Here is a 14,349-nt window from a genome sequence, read left to right as displayed (position 1 = left end):
GTGATACTGGGATCTGCATCTGCACTGTAATGTGTTAAACCTTGAAATCTTGTCCAAAAGTCATGTCATTACCTAGAGAATCCTTCTGTGAATTCCAGGCAGATTGCCATCTTTCTGCTTCCGCCTCCTCACCTTGACAATGGGGAGAATAACGGTAACCTGCCTTTTGGATGTGAGGATTAAATGAGACAGTTGGTGCAAAGCAGTCGGCACAGGATCTGGCACAAAGTGAAGCCTTCAAGAAATTATGATTGCAGTAGTTTTGATTTCCCTCCAGTCGGAATACAGTTTAGTTGAAGTTAGTAGCTGTGCCACAGCTGTGTCTCAGGCTGGTGTCTGCCGCCCTGAGCTAAGCCATAAAAATCCCTGGAATAACTTTTCAAAAGCCTGTTAGCCTCTTGAGGCTCCTACACTTTTTTATTTTATTTTATTTTATTTTATTTTATTTTATTTTATCTTATTTTATTGCAGTAACAGTGGATCCTAAGATGATATAGCTTTCAGATGTACGTTGTAATATATTTTGAATTCTGTGTAGATTACATCGTGTTCACCACCCGAAAACTAATGATAGTCCGTCACCTCACATGTGAGCCTCATCACCCCTTTGGCTCTCTCCCCTCCCCCCTCCCCCTATGGTAACCACCAATGCAATCTCCTTTGCTCTGTGTGCGTTTGTCGTTGTTTTTATCTTCTCCTTATGAGTGAGATCACACGGTGTTTGACTTTGTCCCTCTGATTTATTTCACTTCACATAATACCCTCAAGGTCCATCGACGTTGTCACAAATGGGCGGATCTCATCATTTCTTAGGGCCGAGTGGCATTCCATTGTGTATACATACCACATCTTCTTTATCCGTTCTTCCCTTGATGGGCACCTAGGTTGCTTCCAAGTTTTGGCTGTTGTGAATAATGCTGCAGTGAGCCTAGGGGTGCATGTGTCCCTCTGCATTGGTGTTTTCAAGTTCTTTGGATGAATAGCCAGCAGTGGGCTAGCTGGATCATACATATGGTAGATGTATTCTTAGTTTTCTGAGGATACTCCATCCTGCTTTCCGTAGTGGCTGCACCAGTCTGCCCTCCCACCAGCAGTGCAGGAGAGTTCCCTTCTCTGCACATCCTCTCCGACACTTGTCTCTTGTCTTGTTAATTAGAGCCATTCTGACCAGAGTAAGGGGACATCTCCTTGTAGTTGTGATTTGCATTTCTCTGATCGCTAAGGATGTTGAGCCCCTTTCCATATGCCTGTTGGCCATCCGTATACCTTCTTTGGAGAAATCACTGCTCAGATCTTTTGCCCGCCTTTTCAATTGGGTTGTTGATGTTTTTCGCTGTTGAGATGTATGAGTTCTTTCTGTGTTTTGGATATTAACCCCTTATCCGATATACGGTTTGCAAGAATCTTCTCCCAGTTGTTAGGTTGTGTTTTGGTTTTGTGGATGGTTTCCTTTGCGGTGCAGAGGATGTTTTTTGACTTTGATGTAGTCCCGTTTGTTCATTTTGTATTTTGTTTCCCTTGCCCAGTCAGACGTGGTACTTGAAAATAGGCTGCTAAGACTGATGTCAAAGAGCACACTGCCTATGTTTGCTTGTAGACGTTGCATGGTTTCGGGTGTGACATTCAAGTGAAAGCCGAGGGAGGAGGCTGCAGTTCCCCGAGAGCGAGCGTAGCGGGGACCCTGCGTCCCTGTCAGCGCACCTTCCCGCTCCGCGAAGGTCCCAAGCGTGTGGGCGGGGCCGCAGGAGTTCTCCCAGGAGGGTGTCCCCGTCGCTGTCCGCAGTCCACCGCCGGAGGGGGGGGGGGGGGGGCGGGGCAACGGCCGGGCAGCGTCTGGGCGGCGGCGCGCGCGCACGCGAGGAGAGGAGAGGAGCGCGCGGCTGCTGGGCCGCCGTCCTGGGAGGCGTGGGAGGCGTCGGCGAGCCGCGCCTGCCTGCCCAGAGCCGAGCCCGGCGGAGTCCGGCCGCGCTGTGCTGCTCTCTCCCGGGCCGGGCTCGTCCGTTCCCCCGGCGTCCGTGGACGGCGCTCCGCGTCCCCGCTGGGCACAGCAGCCCGGGCCGTGCACAGCCACGGCCGCTAGCCTGAGGAGGCCGTCCTTCAGCTCCCGCTCTTCCTGCTCGCCGGACACGGACGACCAGGGCGCCTGCGAAGAGGATTCCATCTGAGAGAGGTACCTGGGGGGCGTGGGCCTGGGGGCTGGTGGGAGGCGAGCGTGTCCCTGAGGAATAGGCTTGTGCGCCGAGAGGTGCCCGTCAGGTCGCGGGACAGCTGTGCGGCGCGGGGAGCGAGGGGGTCTCTTCGTGCGCTTGAGGCGTTCGTGGAACGGGCGGTGTGTGCCGGGCACCTGCCCAGGGGCCAGCCTGGGCATGCGGTGCCCGGGAGTCGGGCGCTGAAGCGCCAGCCGTGGTCTTGGCTTCTTGGAAGGACAGACGCGAAGTCGATAAGGACACTGGTCTCGAGGCGTTCTGAGGAGTGCGGGTCTCCCTCTTTTCGAGGCTACGTTCCGTTGGGGTTTTCACGAAGCCTGTTGTGGGCCTGAAGCTCAGGCCGGTTCAGGGGCAGTGGCCTGTCGAGGGCCACGTAAGATTTGTGTGCAGAGCCAGTGCTTTCCAAAGCCCTTGACTGTGCAGAAGCCTACCTGTTAGGGGTGCAGTGGGGGCTGTCCGGGGAGCGTTGTGAGCAGAGGTATGTGCCCCACACTTGAAAGCATGGAAGAGAAAGCGTGAGGCTGGAGGGTGCTCCGTTCGTTCCCTCCTTGCACAGAAAGTCTGGAGAGTTGACTTTGGGACAAGTCCTTCCTTTCCTCTGGTCGGTGCGTGTTCAGTGGTCTGGACACTTGGTGAGCAAGACTGACAGGCTGTTTGACGTACTGGCCCTCACAGCCTGGTTGGAAAGGACAGACAGGCAGCAACCAATTACCTAGGAGATACGTAAAAGCAATTTTGTGTTGAGTGTTGAGAAAGACGGCATTTCCTGTTAGACTTGGTGACTTAGGCAGTGATGTTGAAGCTGAGAGCAGATGCCTAAAAGAAAAGGAGGACCTGGGCGGGAGAGTGTTGGGACAGGGCAAGGGAGGAGTAGGGCCTGTCAGAGGAGCTGAAAGCATGCCCTGGAGACTGGGGCCGCCGCGTAGGGACTGTAGGGTGGGGAAAAGAAAACTTTTCGATTGAGGCTGGCGCTTTCTCTAGGTTTTTGGGGACTAAGCGTGGTGATTCAGAACGTGGCCTCTGGAGCCAGACTCTGTCACATGGGTCCTGGCTCTGCCACCTACGGGCTGTGTGAACTCGGGCAAGTTACTGTACCATTCTGTGTGTCAGTTTCCTGATCTGTAAAACGGGGATGATTATCATACACACTCCATAGGTGAGTGTAAAGGTGAGAGGATATTTCATATCCGTAAAGTACTTAGAGCAGTGTCTGGCCTTTAGCAGGCCTTAGTAGTGGTTGATTAAAGAAATGGCTAAATGCATACCTAACTATTCAAGGCTTGGAGGCTGTCCCTGGTGAAACGTGTGAACTTGAATGGATTACACCCAACTTTGTTTTGTTTTGTTTCCTTTCCGGCTTGCAGTTGCTACTGACCGCATCTGCAGCACTGTGGAATTAGAAATAATCTGCCTCGACTTGGCTGCTCTTGGTAAAACAATCTAATGCTGTCCAAATTATCCCAGGGAAATAAAAGCCTTTTCAGTAGCATAGTAGGGTTAGGCTTATTTAATATGTATTGTTTATATTGGTTTGTTTAGTGTTTGTTGGTAACTTTGTGTTTTTTCTTTTTTTTTTTTTTTTGGCAAAGCTGCTCGGTTAAAAAAAGCAGATTAGCTAGGAAATGGTTCAGACCCAGAGAAAAGTAGAGAGTCGTGTAAGCAGAGCACGCCTTTCCTTGACTCTCTGTCGAGAGCTTTTGTGATTCCAGCTGCTCTCTGCCTCAGACACGGTGCCCTCTGCGTGTGCAGTCATCTAAACAGTTCAGGTCTGGGACCGTGGAGAATCCAAGGCGGTATAGTCATGCTTTGCTTAACAGTGGGGATGAGTTCTGAGGAGTGTGTCATGGTCAGGCAATCTCGAGACTGTGCAAACACCACGGAGTTCCTAAACCTGGATGGCAGAGCCTCCTACACACCTAGGCCATATGGGACTAATCTGATGGGACCCCCGTTGTTGACTGAAACGTCCCGATGTAGGGCATGACTGTACTTCCCAACTCCAAGGGCGCGGAAGTGTAGCCTGTGGGGCTTTGGAAAAGAACAGAGACGCTCAAGGCCTACTCTGGACCCACTGACTCAGAATCTACTGGGATAGGTCCCGGCTTTAAAGACCAGACGTAGTCCTCCTCTGCAGACATCTCATCAACGGTTTTTCACGCTGGGTTTTCCCTCATCTGAGAAAACAGGCCAAGAGATTGTGAGGATCCATAATTAGTGTTTTAAGACATTTGGCAGGACTCAGTGTTTTTCACGTTCTGTGATACTGGGATCTGCATCTGCACTGTAATGTGTTAAACCTTGAAATCTTGTCCAAAAGTCATGTCATTACCTAGAGAATCCTTCTGTGAATTCCAGGCAGATTGCCATCTTTCTGCTTCCGCCTCCTCACCTTGACAATGGGGAGAATAACGGTAACCTGCCTTTTGGATGTGAGGATTAAATGAGACAGTTGGTGCAAAGCAGTCGGCACAGGATCTGGCACAAAGTGAAGCCTTCAAGAAATTATGATTGCAGTAGTTTTGATTTCCCTCCAGTCGGAATACAGTTTAGTTGAAGTTAGTAGCTGTGCCACAGCTGTGTCTCAGGCTGGTGTCTGCCGCCCTGAGCTAAGCCATAAAAATCCCTGGAATAACTTTTCAAAAGCCTGTTAGCCTCTTGAGGCTCCTACACTTTTTTATTTTATTTTATTTTATTTTATTTTATTTTATTTTATTTTATTTTATTGCAGTAACAGTGGATCCTAAGATGATATAGCTTTCAGATGTACGTTGTAATATATTTTGAATTCTGTGTAGATTACATCGTGTTCACCACCCGAAAACTAATGATAGTCCGTCACCTCACATGTGAGCCTCATCACCCCTTTGGCTCTCTCCCCTCCCCCCTCCCCCTATGGTAACCACCAATGCAATCTCCTTTGCTCTGTGTGCGTTTGTCGTTGTTTTTATCTTCTCCTTATGAGTGAGATCACACGGTGTTTGACTTTGTCCCTCTGATTTATTTCACTTCACATAATACCCTCAAGGTCCATCGACGTTGTCACAAATGGGCGGATCTCATCATTTCTTAGGGCCGAGTGGCATTCCATTGTGTATACATACCACATCTTCTTTATCCGTTCTTCCCTTGATGGGCACCTAGGTTGCTTCCAAGTTTTGGCTGTTGTGAATAATGCTGCAGTGAGCCTAGGGGTGCATGTGTCCCTCTGCATTGGTGTTTTCAAGTTCTTTGGACGAATAGCCAGCAGTGGGCTAGCTGGATCATACATATGGTAGATGTATTCTTAGTTTTCTGAGGATACTCCATCCTGCTTTCCGTAGTGGCTGCACCAGTCTGCCCTCCCACCAGCAGTGCAGGAGAGTTCCCTTCTCTGCACATCCTCTCCGACACTTGTCTCTTGTCTTGTTAATTAGAGCCATTCTGACCAGAGTAAGGGGACATCTCCTTGTAGTTGTGATTTGCATTTCTCTGATCGCTAAGGATGTTGAGTCCCTTTCCATATGCCTGTTGGCCATCCGTATACCTTCTTTGGAGAAATCACTGCTCAGATCTTTTGCCCGCCTTTTCAATTGGGTTGTTGATGTTTTTCGCTGTTGAGATGTATGAGTTCTTTCTGTGTTTTGGATATTAACCCCTTATCCGATATACGGTTTGCAAGAATCTTCTCCCAGTTGTTAGGTTGTGTTTTGGTTTTGTGGATGGTTTCCTTTGCGGTGCAGAGGATGTTTTTTGACTTTGATGTAGTCCCGTTTGTTCATTTTGTATTTTGTTTCCCTTGCCCAGTCAGACGTGGTACTTGAAAATAGGCTGCTAAGACTGATGTCAAAGAGCACACTGCCTATGTTTGCTTGTAGACGTTGCATGGTTTCGGGTGTGACATTCAAGTGAAAGCCGAGGGAGGAGGCTGCAGTTCCCCGAGAGCGAGCGTAGCGGGGACCCTGCGTCCCTGTCAGCGCACCTTCCCGCTCCGCGAAGGTCCCAAGCGTGTGGGCGGGGCCGCAGGAGTTCTCCCAGGAGGGTGTCCCCGTCGCTGTCCGCAGTCCACCGCCGGAGGGGGGGGGGGGGGGGGGCGGGGCAACGGCCGGGCAGCGTCTGGGCGGCGGCGCGCGCGCACGCGAAGAGAGGAGAGGAGCGCGCGGCTGCTGGGCCGCCGTCCTGGGAGGCGTGGGAGGCGTCGGCGAGCCGCGCCTGCCTGCCCAGAGCCGAGCCCGGCGGAGTCCGGCCGCGCTGTGCTGCTCTCTCCCGGGCCGGGCTCGTCCGTTCCCCCGGCGTCCGTGGACGGCGCTCCGCGTCCCCGCTGGGCACAGCAGCCCGGGCCGTGCACAGCCACGGCCGCTAGCCTGAGGAGGCCGTCCTTCAGCTCCCGCTCTTCCTGCTCGCCGGACACGGACGACCAGGGCGCCTGCGAAGAGGATTCCATCTGAGAGAGGTACCTGGGGGGCGTGGGCCTGGGGGCTGGTGGGAGGCGAGCGTGTCCCTGAGGAATAGGCTTGTGCGCCGAGAGGTGCCCGTCAGGTCGCGGGACAGCTGTGCGGCGCGGGGAGCGAGGGGGTCTCTTCGTGCGCTTGAGGCGTTCGTGGAACGGGCGGTGTGTGCCGGGCACCTGCCCAGGGGCCAGCCTGGGCATGCGGTGCCCGGGAGTCGGGCGCTGAAGCGCCAGCCGTGGTCTTGGCTTCTTGGAAGGACAGACGCGAAGTCGATAAGGACACTGGTCTCGAGGCGTTCTGAGGAGTGCGGGTCTCCCTCTTTTCGAGGCTACGTTCCGTTGGGGTTTTCACGAAGCCTGTTGTGGGCCTGAAGCTCAGGCCGGTTCAGGGGCAGTGGCCTGTCGAGGGCCACGTAAGATTTGTGTGCAGAGCCAGTGCTTTCCAAAGCCCTTGACTGTGCAGAAGTCTACCTGTTAGGGGTGCAGTGGGGGCTGTCCGGGGAGCGTTGTGAGCAGAGGTATGTGCCCCACACTTGAAAGCATGGAAGAGAAAGCGTGAGGCTGGAGGGTGCTCCGTTCGTTCCCTCCTTGCACAGAAAGTCTGGAGAGTTGACTTTGGGACAAGTCCTTCCTTTCCTCTGGTCGGTGTGTGTTCAGTGGTCTGGACACTTGGTGAGCAAGACTGACAGGCTGTTTGACGTACTGGCCCTCACAGCCTGGTTGGAAAGGACAGACAGGCAGCAGCCAATTACCTAGGAGATACGTAAAAGCAATTTTGTGTTGAGTGTTGAGAAAGACGGCATTTCCTGTTAGACTTGGTGACTTAGGCAGTGATGTTGAAGCTGAGAGCAGATGCCTAAAAGAAAAGGAGGACCTGGGCGGGAGAGTGTTGGGACAGGGCAAGGGAGGAGTAGGGCCTGTCAGAGGAGCTGAAAGCATGCCCTGGAGACTGGGGCCGCCGCGTAGGGACTGTAGGGTGGGGAAAAGAAAACTTTTCGATTGAGGCTGGCGCTTTCTCTAGGTTTTTGGGGACTAAGCGTGGTGATTCAGAACGTGGCCTCTGGAGCCAGACTCTGTCACATGGGTCCTGGCTCTGCCACCTACGGGCTGTGTGAACTCGGGCAAGTTACTGTACCATTCTGTGTGTCAGTTTCCTGATCTGTAAAACGGGGATGATTATCATACACACTCCATAGGTGAGTGTAAAGGTGAGAGGATATTTCATATCCGTAAAGTACTTAGAGCAGTGTCTGGCCTTTAGCAGGCCTTAGTAGTGGTTGATTAAAGAAATGGCTAAATGCATACCTAACTATTCAAGGCTTGGAGGCTGTCCCTGGTGAAACGTGTGAACTTGAATGGATTACACCCAACTTTGTTTTGTTTTGTTTCCTTTCCGGCTTGCAGTTGCTACTGACCGCATCTGCAGCACTGTGGAATTAGAAATAATCTGCCTCGACTTGGCTGCTCTTGGTAAAACAATCTAATGCTGTCCAAATTATCCCAGGGAAATAAAAGCCTTTTCAGTAGCATAGTAGGGTTAGGCTTATTTAATATGTATTGTTTATATTGGTTTGTTTAGTGTTTGTTGGTAACTTTGTGTTTTTTCTTTTTTTTTTTTTTTTGGCAAAGCTGCTCGGTTAAAAAAAGCAGATTAGCTAGGAAATGGTTCAGACCCAGAGAAAAGTAGAGAGTCGTGTAAGCAGAGCACGCCTTTCCTTGACTCTCTGTCGAGAGCTTTTGTGATTCCAGCTGCTCTCTGCCTCAGACACGGTGCCCTCTGCGTGTGCAGTCATCTAAACAGTTCGGGTCTGGGACCGTGGAGAATCCAAGGCGGTATAGTCATGCTTTGCTTAACAGTGGGGATGAGTTCTGAGGAGTGTGTCATGGTCAGGCAATCTCGAGACTGTGCAAACACCACGGAGTTCCTAAACCTGGATGGCAGAGCCTCCTACACACCTAGGCCATATGGGACTAATCTGATGGGACCCCCGTTGTTGACTGAAACGTCCCGATGTAGGGCATGACTGTACTTCCCAACTCCAAGGGCGCGGAAGTGTAGCCTGTGGGGCTTTGGAAAAGAACAGAGACGCTCAAGGCCTACTCTGGACCCACTGACTCAGAATCTACTGGGATAGGTCCCGGCTTTAAAGACCAGACGTAGTCCTCCTCTGCAGACATCTCATCAACGGTTTTTCACGCTGGGTTTTCCCTCATCTGAGAAAACAGGCCAAGAGATTGTGAGGATCCATAATTAGTGTTTTAAGACATTTGGCAGGACTCAGTGTTTTTCACGTTCTGTGATACTGGGATCTGCATCTGCACTGTAATGTGTTAAACCTTGAAATCTTGTCCAAAAGTCATGTCATTACCTAGAGAATCCTTCTGTGAATTCCAGGCAGATTGCCATCTTTCTGCTTCCGCCTCCTCACCTTGACAATGGGGAGAATAACGGTAACCTGCCTTTTGGATGTGAGGATTAAATGAGACAGTTGGTGCAAAGCAGTCGGCACAGGATCTGGCACAAAGTGAAGCCTTCAAGAAATTATGATTGCAGTAGTTTTGATTTCCCTCCAGTCGGAATACAGTTTAGTTGAAGTTAGTAGCTGTGCCACAGCTGTGTCTCAGGCTGGTGTCTGCCGCCCTGAGCTAAGCCATAAAAATCCCTGGAATAACTTTTCAAAAGCCTGTTAGCCTCTTGAGGCTCCTACACTTTTTTATTTTATTTTATTTTATTTTATTTTATTTTATTTTATTTTATTTTATTGCAGTAACAGTGGATCCTAAGATGATATAGCTTTCAGATGTACGTTGTAATATATTTTGAATTCTGTGTAGATTACATCGTGTTCACCACCCGAAAACTAATGATAGTCCGTCACCTCACATGTGAGCCTCATCACCCCTTTGGCTCTCTCCCCTCCCCCCTCCCCCTATGGTAACCACCAATGCAATCTCCTTTGCTCTGTGTGCGTTTGTCGTTGTTTTTATCTTCTCCTTATGAGTGAGATCACACGGTGTTTGACTTTGTCCCTCTGATTTATTTCACTTCACATAATACCCTCAAGGTCCATCGACGTTGTCACAAATGGGCGGATCTCATCATTTCTTAGGGCCGAGTGGCATTCCATTGTGTATACATACCACATCTTCTTTATCCGTTCTTCCCTTGATGGGCACCTAGGTTGCTTCCAAGTTTTGGCTGTTGTGAATAATGCTGCAGTGAGCCTAGGGGTGCATGTGTCCCTCTGCATTGGTGTTTTCAAGTTCTTTGGATGAATAGCCAGCAGTGGGCTAGCTGGATCATACATATGGTAGATGTATTCTTAGTTTTCTGAGGATACTCCATCCTGCTTTCCGTAGTGGCTGCACCAGTCTGCCCTCCCACCAGCAGTGCAGGAGAGTTCCCTTCTCTGCACATCCTCTCCGACACTTGTCTCTTGTCTTGTTAATTAGAGCCATTCTGACCAGAGTAAGGGGACATCTCCTTGTAGTTGTGATTTGCATTTCTCTGATCGCTAAGGATGTTGAGCCCCTTTCCATATGCCTGTTGGCCATCCGTATACCTTCTTTGGAGAAATCACTGCTCAGATCTTTTGCCCGCCTTTTCAATTGGGTTGTTGATGTTTTTCGCTGTTGAGATGTATGAGTTCTTTCTGTGTTTTGGATATTAACCCCTTATCCGATATACGGTTTGCAAGAATCTTCTCCCAGTTGTTAGGTTGTGTTTTGGTTTTGTGGATGGTTTCCTTTGCGGTGCAGAGGATGTTTTTTGACTTTGATGTAGTCCCGTTTGTTCATTTTGTATTTTGTTTCCCTTGCCCAGTCAGACGTGGTACTTGAAAATAGGCTGCTAAGACTGATGTCAAAGAGCACACTGCCTATGTTTGCTTGTAGACGTTGCATGGTTTCGGGTGTGACATTCAAGTGAAAGCCGAGGGAGGAGGCTGCAGTTCCCCGAGAGCGAGCGTAGCGGGGACCCTGCGTCCCTGTCAGCGCACCTTCCCGCTCCGCGAAGGTCCCAAGCGTGTGGGCGGGGCCGCAGGAGTTCTCCCAGGAGGGTGTCCCCGTCGCTGTCCGCAGTCCACCGCCGGAGGGGGGGGGGGGGGGGGGCGGGGCAACGGCCGGGCAGCGTCTGGGCGGCGGCGCGCGCGCACGCGAAGAGAGGAGAGGAGCGCGCGGCTGCTGGGCCGCCGTCCTGGGAGGCGTGGGAGGCGTCGGCGAGCCGCGCCTGCCTGCCCAGAGCCGAGCCCGGCGGAGTCCGGCCGCGCTGTGCTGCTCTCTCCCGGGCCGGGCTCGTCCGTTCCCCCGGCGTCCGTGGACGGCGCTCCGCGTCCCCGCTGGGCACAGCAGCCCGGGCCGTGCACAGCCACGGCCGCTAGCCTGAGGAGGCCGTCCTTCAGCTCCCGCTCTTCCTGCTCGCCGGACACGGACGACCAGGGCGCCTGCGAAGAGGATTCCATCTGAGAGAGGTACCTGGGGGGCGTGGGCCTGGGGGCTGGTGGGAGGCGAGCGTGTCCCTGAGGAATAGGCTTGTGCGCCGAGAGGTGCCCGTCAGGTCGCGGGACAGCTGTGCGGCGCGGGGAGCGAGGGGGTCTCTTCGTGCGCTTGAGGCGTTCGTGGAACGGGCGGTGTGTGCCGGGCACCTGCCCAGGGGCCAGCCTGGGCATGCGGTGCCCGGGAGTCGGGCGCTGAAGCGCCAGCCGTGGTCTTGGCTTCTTGGAAGGACAGACGCGAAGTCGATAAGGACACTGGTCTCGAGGCGTTCTGAGGAGTGCGGGTCTCCCTCTTTTCGAGGCTACGTTCCGTTGGGGTTTTCACGAAGCCTGTTGTGGGCCTGAAGCTCAGGCCGGTTCAGGGGCAGTGGCCTGTCGAGGGCCACGTAAGATTTGTGTGCAGAGCCAGTGCTTTCCAAAGCCCTTGACTGTGCAGAAGTCTACCTGTTAGGGGTGCAGTGGGGGCTGTCCGGGGAGCGTTGTGAGCAGAGGTATGTGCCCCACACTTGAAAGCATGGAAGAGAAAGCGTGAGGCTGGAGGGTGCTCCGTTCGTTCCCTCCTTGCACAGAAAGTCTGGAGAGTTGACTTTGGGACAAGTCCTTCCTTTCCTCTGGTCGGTGCGTGTTCAGTGGTCTGGACACTTGGTGAGCAAGACTGACAGGCTGTTTGACGTACTGGCCCTCACAGCCTGGTTGGAAAGGACAGACAGGCAGCAACCAATTACCTAGGAGATACGTAAAAGCAATTTTGTGTTGAGTGTTGAGAAAGACGGCATTTCCTGTTAGACTTGGTGACTTAGGCAGTGATGTTGAAGCTGAGAGCAGATGCCTAAAAGAAAAGGAGGACCTGGGCGGGAGAGTGTTGGGACAGGGCAAGGGAGGAGTAGGGCCTGTCAGAGGAGCTGAAAGCATGCCCTGGAGACTGGGGCCGCCGCGTAGGGACTGTAGGGTGGGGAAAAGAAAACTTTTCGATTGAGGCTGGCGCTTTCTCTAGGTTTTTGGGGACTAAGCGTGGTGATTCAGAACGTGGCCTCTGGAGCCAGACTCTGTCACATGGGTCCTGGCTCTGCCACCTACGGGCTGTGTGAACTCGGGCAAGTTACTGTACCATTCTGTGTGTCAGTTTCCTGATCTGTAAAACGGGGATGATTATCATACACACTCCATAGGTGAGTGTAAAGGTGAGAGGATATTTCATATCCGTAAAGTACTTAGAGCAGTGTCTGGCCTTTAGCAGGCCTTAGTAGTGGTTGATTAAAGAAATGGCTAAATGCATACCTAACTATTCAAGGCTTGGAGGCTGTCCCTGGTGAAACGTGTGAACTTGAATGGATTACACCCAACTTTGTTTTGTTTTGTTTCCTTTCCGGCTTGCAGTTGCTACTGACCGCATCTGCAGCACTGTGGAATTAGAAATAATCTGCCTCGACTTGGCTGCTCTTGGTAAAACAATCTAATGCTGTCCAAATTATCCCAGGGAAATAAAAGCCTTTTCAGTAGCATAGTAGGGTTAGGCTTATTTAATATGTATTGTTTATATTGGTTTGTTTAGTGTTTGTTGGTAACTTTGTGTTTTTTCTTTTTTTTTTTTTTTTGGCAAAGCTGCTCGGTTAAAAAAAGCAGATTAGCTAGGAAATGGTTCAGACCCAGAGAAAAGTAGAGAGTCGTGTAAGCAGAGCACGCCTTTCCTTGACTCTCTGTCGAGAGCTTTTGTGATTCCAGCTGCTCTCTGCCTCAGACACGGTGCCCTCTGCGTGTGCAGTCATCTAAACAGTTCAGGTCTGGGACCGTGGAGAATCCAAGGCGGTATAGTCATGCTTTGCTTAACAGTGGGGATGAGTTCTGAGGAGTGTGTCATGGTCAGGCAATCTCGAGACTGTGCAAACACCACGGAGTTCCTAAACCTGGATGGCAGAGCCTCCTACACACCTAGGCCATATGGGACTAATCTGATGGGACCCCCGTTGTTGACTGAAACGTCCCGATGTAGGGCATGACTGTACTTCCCAACTCCAAGGGCGCGGAAGTGTAGCCTGTGGGGCTTTGGAAAAGAACAGAGACGCTCAAGGCCTACTCTGGACCCACTGACTCAGAATCTACTGGGATAGGTCCCGGCTTTAAAGACCAGACGTAGTCCTCCTCTGCAGACATCTCATCAACGGTTTTTCACGCTGGGTTTTCCCTCATCTGAGAAAACAGGCCAAGAGATTGTGAGGATCCATAATTAGTGTTTTAAGACATTTGGCAGGACTCAGTGTTTTTCACGTTCTGTGATACTGGGATCTGCATCTGCACTGTAATGTGTTAAACCTTGAAATCTTGTCCAAAAGTCATGTCATTACCTAGAGAATCCTTCTGTGAATTCCAGGCAGATTGCCATCTTTCTGCTTCCGCCTCCTCACCTTGACAATGGGGAGAATAACGGTAACCTGCCTTTTGGATGTGAGGATTAAATGAGACAGTTGGTGCAAAGCAGTCGGCACAGGATCTGGCACAAAGTGAAGCCTTCAAGAAATTATGATTGCAGTAGTTTTGATTTCCCTCCAGTCGGAATACAGTTTAGTTGAAGTTAGTAGCTGTGCCACAGCTGTGTCTCAGGCTGGTGTCTGCCGCCCTGAGCTAAGCCATAAAAATCCCTGGAATAACTTTTCAAAAGCCTGTTAGCCTCTTGAGGCTCCTACACTTTTTTATTTTATTTTATTTTATTTTATTTTATTTTATTTTATTTTATTGCAGTAACAGTGGATCCTAAGATGATATAGCTTTCAGATGTACGTTGTAATATATTTTGAATTCTGTGTAGATTACATCGTGTTCACCACCCGAAAACTAATGATAGTCCGTCACCTCACATGTGAGCCTCATCACCCCTTTGGCTCTCTCCCCTCCCCCCTCCCCCTATGGTAACCACCAATGCAATCTCCTTTGCTCTGTGTGCGTTTGTCGTTGTTTTTATCTTCTCCTTATGAGTGAGATCACACGGTGTTTGACTTTGTCCCTCTGATTTATTTCACTTCACATAATACCCTCAAGGTCCATCGACGTTGTCACAAATGGGCGGATCTCATCATTTCTTAGGGCCGAGTGGCATTCCATTGTGTATACATACCACATCTTCTTTATCCGTTCTTCCCTTGATGGGCACCTAGGTTGCTTCCAAGTTTTGGCTGTTGTGAATAATGCTGCAGTGAGCCTAGGGGTGCATGTGTCCCTCTGCATTGGT

This window comes from Equus caballus, chromosome 16 (genome assembly GCF_041296265.1).
Source record: "Equus caballus isolate H_3958 breed thoroughbred chromosome 16, TB-T2T, whole genome shotgun sequence".
Lineage (NCBI taxonomy): Eukaryota > Metazoa > Chordata > Mammalia > Perissodactyla > Equidae > Equus > Equus caballus.
This window is presented reverse-complemented; position numbering follows the sequence as displayed.